This window comes from Eubalaena glacialis, chromosome 5 (assembly GCF_028564815.1).
Source record: "Eubalaena glacialis isolate mEubGla1 chromosome 5, mEubGla1.1.hap2.+ XY, whole genome shotgun sequence".
Classification (NCBI taxonomy): domain Eukaryota; kingdom Metazoa; phylum Chordata; class Mammalia; order Artiodactyla; family Balaenidae; genus Eubalaena; species Eubalaena glacialis.
The window spans coordinates 970,123-977,674 of NC_083720.1; the positions used below are offsets into that span (position 1 = coordinate 970,123).

At 66.0% G+C, this 7,552-nt stretch overlaps 1 long non-coding RNA gene across 1 annotated transcript; it reads left to right on the forward strand.

Annotated features, from left to right (window-relative positions):
* Positions 1-458: 458 nt before the first annotated feature.
* Positions 459-1,175, forward strand: LOC133092532 (uncharacterized). The gene is made up of 3 exons (XR_009701065.1): positions 459-546; positions 686-786; positions 1,122-1,175. It is a non-coding gene; the product is annotated as an uncharacterized LOC133092532 (long non-coding RNA).
* Positions 1,176-7,552: the final 6,377 nt, after the last annotated feature.

The window sequence follows — 7,552 nt, forward strand, 5'->3', positions numbered from 1 at the left end:
CGCGGGTGACCCACAAGGTCCTGGGAGCGGGGATGGGGCGGGGGGGGGGGGGTGCGATGTGGAGGGCGGGGACACTGCAGAGCATGGGGCCCTCAGCCAGGCTGAGCCCAGACAGGTGGGCTGGATGGGGAGGCCGGAGCGGATCCGGTGAGGGGGGCCCTTCCTCGCCAGCTGGCTCTGGGGTAGTTCCACCTCACTTGTCCTCTCCCATCCCCCCATCCTGTCTCCGCCCCCTTTTCTCTGTCCCCACGTTTCCTTACATTGTATTAAAAAACAAGTCGACGCCTCACAAAAGCCACTGTGTTTTCCAGTAATAGACCACGGCCAAGTAACCTTGACCTCAGCTATTGGGTGAAACAGCCCTCCCGCTGTAGAACGCCCCACAGGACTGGCCCTGCGAGCCTCTGCTCTGTCCCGGAACAAGCGAGGCCTCTCTAGGAGCTGCTTCCACACACGGTGGATCCTCCTTGGTTCCTGCCTTGGTCAGGAATTGCGCTGGCTGCATACACCACCAAAACACCACCAGCAACAACAAAAGTGGCTTCGGTAAGTTAGGCGTTCACGTGTCTCTCATGAGACAAGAGTTGGAGGTGGCCAGCCAGGGAGGTCTGGGTCTCCACAGCCATCGGAGACCCAGGCACCTCTGTCCTGCTCCACCTCCTTGCACATGGCTTTCTGCCTCAAGGTCGCCTCATGGTTCAGACTGTTGCCAGAGCCCCAGCCATCACACCTCTGTTCAGGAAGCAGAAAAAAAGAAACGCAAAGGACAGGGGGTGCTTTTCCCAGGTGAGTCAGCTACTTTTAAGGAGCCCTCCCAAAGCTCTGCCCAGCACTTTTACTCACATCTCCTTGGCCAGACCTTCGTTATTTGGCCGCACACAGCTGCAAGGAATATCGGGATAAGGGGTCCAGAGAGGATATCTGGCTTGGCCAGGATGGTGAGGGCCCAGAAACCTGGGATGGGGGAGCCCTGTGGGGCAAGTCTGCCCCCCAACCCAGCAGAGAGCGAGGACAGGGGCCAGGATGAGCCCCACAGAGTTCTGGCCAAGGGCACAGATCAGTGCCAACTCCTCCCTGCGGGACTTGGGCGGGACTCATGCCCCCTCCCTGGTTGTCCCAAGGCCCCGCCTCTGCAGCTTCGAGACCCCAGCAGGGTCTTCAGGGACCAGCAGGACCCACGGATTGGGGCAAACTTCTGATCTCGCACCGTCTCTGTCATGGTGCCTGGGGCAAGGTCCAGCCAACCCTCTGCAGTCCACTCACTCAGGACACAGCTCAGCCTTGGGTCGCATTGTCCAGCCCTCGTGACGGTCCAAGCTTGGGCCTGGATGCCTGGACCAGAGGCAGATCTGTCTGGAGTGGCCCTTCAGTGGGGCTCCTTCTCAGCCCCTGCCCATGGCCTGCTCCCCGACCAAGTGATCCCACAGGACGGCCACGCAGATCCCATCCACGCTTGCCCTGCCTTGCTCTGGCCCAGCCCAGACGCCAGCCCTCGGGGTCTCTGTGTCGGGCACCACGTTTCCAAGCACCTCAAGGGCCCCTGGGAGCCCCTGCCTAGGCCTGGGGTCAGCAGGCAGCACCCTAGCCCTGGAGGGCCCAGGAGAGGGGCCGGCCAGGAGGTCCTACCCCCTCCCCAGCAGGTCAGCAGGAGCCGGGAGGAGAGGCCTGGAGAGGAGTCGTGCTTTGCCTGAGCCCCTCACCCCAAGCCGAAGAGGAGGCCCCACGTCATCCCGCGGTACTGATGAGGAAACCGAGGCACAGAGCACAGAGGTGAGCTGCCCTGGTCACGTAGCTGGACGGCCTCCCGCCGTGGCCACCAGCCCGGCATCCCTTCCCCGCCCTGAGAAGCATGGGGTAAGGCAAGTCCAGCTCTCGGGACTGGCGGTGACCAGGCCTGGGAGCCCCGGCTGCAGGCCGGGGATGCGCGGCTACAGGCGGATCCCAGCCTCTACCCCCAGCTCCAGGGGACCAGCCGAGCTCTCTGGGACGTGCTGGTCAGAGCTTTCCAGGGACGAGGCCCCCGCCCTACCCTCCCGCGGAGGGGCGGCCTCGGTGCCAGCGAGGGCGGGCGTCTAGCTGCTCCCCCCAACCCCACGGACAGCAGCTGGAGGGCCGGCGGCCGCGCTCTCCCGAAGATGCTCCCGTCCGCCAGTTTCCCAGAGTCCACTTGGCCGCCCACCTTCCCCGGCGCCCAAGGCCCACCGGCCCCTCCCGCAGCGGGTGGTGGCTGCGCCAGTGACCTTGTGATAACCCGAGTGCCATCCGTCAGCGGCCGGCCGCCAGGCTCCGGAACACTGCGGCAGCTCATCTGAATTCAAATTACCCCGGGAGACGCGCGCCGTGCCAGCCATAACTCAGCGCGGCTGGAGGAGCGCGGCCGCTGCAGATTGGACATTACCATACATTCCTGGGGCGGCGGACAGGGCTGCTAATGAAAATATCAATCAAAAACTCAGCTGACTTAATGGTCAATTTAAATTAATTAATTGGGGAGGAGAAAAAAGTCGAGGGGGCAGCGCTGACGGGCTCCGTCTCCGGTGGCCGCTGAGAAGCTTGGTGCCCGACTGGGTACAGCCCCCGGCCCGGCAGACGGGGCGTCCCCTCCCAGGGACCCCAGGACACCCGAGGACCCAGGGAAGGGGTGCGAGGCCCGGCCTCCCTGCCTCGGCAGCTCCCGGCCAGCTGCAGGCAGCCTGTCCGACTGTCCGGATCCCTGTCTGCAGGGGTAGCCAGTCGCCTCCTGCCGGGTGCCCCCTGGTCACCAAGGAGCAGAGAAACCCCTTTGCCCAGCGGGACGGGGAGCGGCTGGCAGGGCGAGGGCGGGTGAGCCACCGTCCGCTCAGGTCTCCGCCTGGACGCCCGCCCACCCGCTCAGGCCTCATCTCCTTGTCCATGAAAGGGGGTGGCGGCAACCCCCGCCCAGGGTGCTGCAGGCCGGGGCGCCCCAAGGCCCCTCGGGAGGGTCAGTGAATTGTCCTCCACATGCAAAGAGAGAGGGCAGGTCCCCAGGGCGCAGCCCCGCTACGGCCAGGCAGCTGGAGTGCGAGCTGTACAGTGTCCCTCTCAGCCACGTGGCACCGGGAAAAGCTTCCAAGGCCCCGGTGACAGGGGAGCAGGGCTCGAGGGACACGCGGGGACCCGCCACGCAGTGAGGGAATGGAGCTTGACAGGCAGACGCCACTGCCCAGGGGCACGGGCAAATCGTTCAGCTGCCAGAGGGGGGTCTGGGGGAATCGGGATTCCGGGCAGGACCCTCAGGGAGACGCCCACCGCAGACCCCCGCAGACAGGACATTTTACATACTCAGAAGCCCTCCAAAAAGGAGGGAGGTGACAGAGCCAGGCTGGCCTGCCCCCCCAGCCCCGCTGCAGGGCACCGGCCATCTGCGGACCTCTCCAAGGGAAGGCTGGCCCCGGGGTTGGGTCCCAGATGCCAGGCGAAACATTCCCTGCCATGGGCTCTCACCCAGCACCTTTCCTGCAGGAACCGCTCGGGGACATCGCCCACGGCTGAGAGGAACCCACTGTCCAGGGTCTCAGCGCGTGCAGTCAGGGCCAGGGGAGCCCGAGGCGATGCAGGGATTGGAGAGGAGGTGGGAGGCTGGCCGGGGCCGGGGAGGGGGGGCGGTGAGGAGGGGGCAGGACCCTCAGAGGCAGCCAGGAGGCTGTCAGTGCCAAGTTCAAGTGATTTCACAGGAGGGGGATGGGCAAGTCAGGGTGAGACGTGATGGGGAGGGCTGGGTGGGCATCTCGGGCTGGGCATTGGGGACCCGTGGGGGCTATCTCTGGGCTTCGGGTTCTGGTGGTGTTTGGGGTCAGCACTGGGGCACCACTAGGGTTCTGGGGAGGCCCGGACAGTCACCCCCACCCAGCCCACCTTCAAGGGGAGGGCCCGCTGCCTCTCCCGGGCCTGGTGCAGGAGGGGGGGCCTCATGTCTCCCAGCCACTTCTGCCCGTGGACTGTTAGGCCCCAAGCTCCCGAGGGTCCCCCCAACCCAGCTGTTACCTCTCGCCACACCAGGCCTCCTGCTCAGTGCCCGGCCAGGAAGCCACCCCAGCCTGCCCTGTGTGCCCTGCCACCCAGGTCCCCGTGGGCCGAGTACCACCTGGCCCAGCAGGTGGAGGGGACACAAGCTCCACCTTTGACCCCAGGGCACTGCCAAGACCACGGCAGCTGCTCAGCAGGTGGCACTGTTCTTGACTAACTCCCACCATCGGTGACAGTTGGTTCAGGTGAAATGTCTGCAGATGCACGTTTCCCAGGAGAGGTACGTGCCAACATCACTTCTCCAATAACTGCAGGATCAATGGTACCAGGGGCCCCAGACCGAGGGACCCTGAGGGGCCCACTCAGCCCTCCGCCCCTCCCATCCACCCCCATCGGGCCTGGGTCCCGTCCTACTTGTCCTCCCATCACCTGTGCCAGACTCACTGGCCAGACAGAGCCAGGGTCTAGGCTGGGCCGAGCAGCCAAGAGCTGCAGCCAGGCCGAGGCCAGGACGTGGAGAGAGGGGGAGCCGGGGAGGGATCCCAGGAAAAGGGGGTCTCAGGCCCTCACCCTTCGGGCGCTGGTCCCAGCAGCAGTCCCTCCCAGGGTCTCCACTCAGTGGGGTGGCTCCTCCCAAGGTCACGCAGCAGGTTGGTGGGAGCCTGGGGCTTGAACCTCAATTTCCCCGGGCTCCCCCTGGCAACCCACCCACCGTGGAGTGGCCCCTGGGGGATTTGGCTGTGTGAGCTCTGTGGCCTTAGGCGAGTCCCGCACCCTCTCTGGGCACAGAGCCCCATCTGTAAATTGCAGTGTCCAGTGACCAGCGCTGGATTCAGTAAGCCCTGGGGCACACAGCCACTGGGGCCACACCCACAGCCACCTGGCCACACCCACAGCCACTGGGGCCACACGCACAGCCACTGGGGCCACACCCACAGCTCACCCTGACCCATCCGACCCTGGGCTCCTGCACTCCTGACAAGCCTCCTGGATGGCTGGCCTCCCTGGGGTGGGGGCATCTCATCTTGTCCACACTCCCCAGGGTGCCCAGCGCTCTTTGGGGAATGGCATTGATCCCCTTCCTGGACCCAGCCCTCTCTGGGAAGTAGAAGGAGCCACCAGAAGCCCTGAGGACACTGAAGTGGGGGGACTGACAGGGGGACACCATCGCCACCACACCTGGGGCCCCAGGGTCTGTGCCACCTCCACTCCCACCCCAGGTTCCAGACCACCCTCCACCCCCCACCCACCCCCGCAGGCTTGCCCACACACCGGGCGGGCTGAGGTCTCAGCCACTGCCAGGGGCAATCTTTGCTGCCACCCAGCGACCGCCAGGGGCAGTGCAGGTGGAGCCTCCGGCCACCGCAGGACCACCCAGCCACAGGGTGAGTGACCAGGGGCCTCCAGGAGCCGGCCAGTGGAAATAGAGCCCCTCTTTGGGCCTGGACCGTGCACCCCAGAGGCCCAGCCAGAGGGCAGCTGGGGACCAAGGGGGTGGGGCTGAGTTCTGGGCAGAGCAGCCACTGCCTCGGTCTAGGGCCACCTGGCCCCGCCAGCTGTGGGGAGAAGGTGAGCATCCATCCTCCAATTCCTGCACGAGCGTGCCGGTCGCCCCGTGAGGCCAGGACCCCTAGCCCCACACACTGAGAGCGTCCAGCGTCTGGACCCTCAGGCTTCAAGTTGAGAAACAGGCCTCGATCCAAGACCCCCGCCCAGCTTGTGCAGCCACACTGCGATGCCCACGCGCAGCTGCTCCCCTCGGGCCCTCGGCCCCAGTCCACACCCTCAGGAGGAGGGGGAGGGAGGCGCTCCCGCCGGCCCCGGCCTGTGATCCCAGCTGCTCTGGGCCCACCCGCATCCAAGCGTGAGCAGTTGGGGCATCACCGGCTGCCCGGTGAGCATCTCAGGGGCCGTTTGCGGCAGAACCCTGGCTGGGAGGGGGCCTTGTATGGCTGCAGAGCCCCGGGGCAGCCCTGCCCCTCCCTGCCCTGGTCTGGGGTCTCTGAGCCGGCTCCGGAGGGCTGCGGAGGGCGGGTGGGATGGGCCGGGGAGCCCTGGGCGGCACACACTGCCTGGTAAGGTGAGGCCCAGCCTCTCCCCCACTGACCCATGAAGGGACAAAGCCCCCCAGGCCACAGGCTCCACCCCCCCGAGGCCCCTCTGTGCACTGGCCTGTCACCCGTCAGGTCCACCTGCAGTCTCCCCCGCAGCCCCTGCAGCGTGGCCTTGGCCCAGCGTGGAGAACCGCCCGGGCCCGGCACAGAGCGGACCCTTGGCAGACGGGAGCCCGACGCCCAGGGCAGCCCTGCCCACACCCGGCTTTCATGGAGGGCATGCTGGGGGCTCCCAGAGCAAGTGTCTCAGGCCCAAGCCAGCCCCTCGGGAAGGGGGAGCCAGCCCTGAGTCCCTGGTAGTCCCAGGGCTGCCGTGGCTGTCCTCACCACACAGACCCACCTGGGCCACCCAAGGCAGCTCTGAGATCAGGGCTCCCCCCCGCAAAGGCCAAAACCACGACAGAGGGGCGAAAACCGCGGCCGCTCGACACCCTGCCCCAGTCAGTCCATCTCGCCCTCACGCCCCGGGTCCATTCAGACAGAGGAGGTACCATGCTGGGAGGAGAAGCCAGGCCCTGGGCCTGGGTGAGGACCCCCTGCCCCCTGTGTCCCCAGCGCCCCTGAAGGAGGAGGCCTTGGTATCTGTTAAAAGACAGGGTGTCCTGCCGCCCGCCTGCCGGGGCTGGTGGAGGTCTGTGCCAGGACAGCAGGACAGAGGACCTGCGCCTCACGCACAAGGGCATCAGCCACCCCTGCCAGCCGCCCTGAGCCGAGCTGCACCCACGAGGCGGGCGCAAGGCAGTCTGGCCGCACTCCCAGGAAGCCAGGAGAATGGGCGTCAATCCCCATTGGACAGATGCTACGCTGGGGCCCAAAGAACTGGGGCTCCCGGGGGACACACTGCAGCTCCAGGCCGGGCCCCGGACCTCCCGACCCCGGTCCAGCACCCTGTATCCTTCTGTCGACGGCGAGCACCACCTCCAGGCCAGCGGCGGCCACGCATCCAGCCAGGCGTCGGTGGCGGGGCTGGGTGACTGGGAGAACTGGGCACTGACCGCGGGGTCCGCAGATTCCACAAAGCGCCAGAGGCAGCATTTCCCTCTTGTGGGCCCGACAGCCTCTGCCGCCCCTGCTCACCTCTGCCGCCTGATGCGCTGCGCTTAGGAAACAGCCAGACGCTGGGTTTGGCCCGAGGGCTGCCGGTTGCTGAGCCTTGATCACGTGGGGACGCTCAGCCCAGAACCCATCCCCCGCCTCCCGAGGTCTCTTCCTCTCCCGCACGAAGGGCCCTGATGTACGATTCCATTTCCGTGAAATGTCCAGAATAGGTAAATCCACAGAAACAGAGCAGGTTGGTGGGGTGATGGCCAAGGGTAGGGGGTTTCTTTGGGGCCACGGGGTGAAATGCCTCGGAACTGGATGGAGATGGTGGCTGCACAACCCTGTCAATGTAGTAACTGCCACTTTAAATTGGTTAATTTTATGTCATGTGAATTTCACCTCAAAGCAAG